The sequence below is a fragment of the Ischnura elegans genome, chromosome 5 (genome assembly GCF_921293095.1).
Source record: "Ischnura elegans chromosome 5, ioIscEleg1.1, whole genome shotgun sequence".
NCBI classification, from domain to species: domain Eukaryota; kingdom Metazoa; phylum Arthropoda; class Insecta; order Odonata; family Coenagrionidae; genus Ischnura; species Ischnura elegans.
The window spans coordinates 106,146,549-106,147,828 of NC_060250.1; the positions used below are offsets into that span (position 1 = coordinate 106,146,549).

At 39.2% G+C, this 1,280-nt stretch overlaps 1 non-coding gene across 1 annotated transcript; it reads left to right on the forward strand.

Annotated features, from left to right (window-relative positions):
• Window positions 1-956: 956 nt before the first annotated feature.
• On the forward strand, window positions 957-1,028 carry Trnap-agg. Its single transcript has one exon. It is a non-coding gene; the product is annotated as a tRNA-Pro (tRNA).
• Window positions 1,029-1,280: the final 252 nt, after the last annotated feature.

The following is a 1,280-nucleotide window of genomic DNA, read 5'->3' on the forward strand; positions in this document are numbered from 1 at the left end:
ACATTGAATCGTAGACGTTGGAGGATTCATGATTCACAAAAAATTTCAGGTCTTGAACGGTTTCGTGTCCAGATTCCATAGATTAAGGATATGCATATAATTCTTAACAGTATGTACTTTCATGCTACTGAAATCACTAAACATGATGTCGTGTAGATTTAGTAATAATTTACTTCTACATTTTCGTATGATGACTACAAATGTATCCTTCAAGGTGCAATTTGGCGTCATGTGGGGCGAACGCTAACTTTTTTGATGTTGGTCCTTTATTTGATCCGTTACTAAGGGATCAATTAACATGCAATACCGAGAGAACATATGATACCCGACATTTCTACGTTTGAGATCGAGTTGGATTTGTCGCGGAGGGTGTGATCTCGTTTCCATATTAGTCTAATATATCTTTTAAAAAATTAACCACACCTTGTTAATGTCTTCCTATGCACACGAAATCTTCGCGTCTCCTTTCATTCCATTATGTTGTCAACCATTCAAGTAATTTCGATTGCTGAACTTACTGGGCATTTATAAATTAGGAATTGAGAGTGATACTTACTAGTAATGCACAGAAGGATTCCATGTATGATTATGGAATCTCTACCTCTTTAATGTTGCTGATGTGGTTTTGATACGGAAGCTTCAAAACGATCACATTATGGATAGTCTGGAAATGACGTGGAAGCCAATGATATGTTGGCTTCGTTTTCGATTGATTAATAAGTTAGCATTAACGCACCCAGAGAATAAGCCAATGACCAATTGGAGGAGAACGAGACTGCTCGTAGTGGTTGAGAGAAGAGGTCTCGATGTCTTGGCTGGTGACTGAACTTGCTGGTATTTTGACCGGAGCCGAAAAGTCACCTGGGCGGCGCACTTTCAAAATCGAAGCCACATTGGGAAGAGAAAGTGGTCGTCAGTTTTAATAAGAAACAAGATATCTCGTGAATGTGTTATCTGGCTCGTTGGTCTAGGGGTATGATTCTCGCTTAGGGTGCGAGAGGTCCCGGGTTCAAATCCCGGACGAGCCCTAATTTTTTCTGTTGCTTATTTTCGAGACTTTTCCTTATAAGTTTGTAGTTTGCCCAATATACCTCTACGTTTATTTTTAGGTATGTATTTTCTTTTGTTTTTAATAATAGTGGCAACACAAAAACTTCTACAGGCTATAGACGCCGCTCGACTCCCCAACTCTTGTTACCCTGTGCGTAGGAATTTTCTGCCAGTCAATCTTTAAATGTTGATACTCATTTTGAATGGCCGATACAATAGAAGTATGCAGG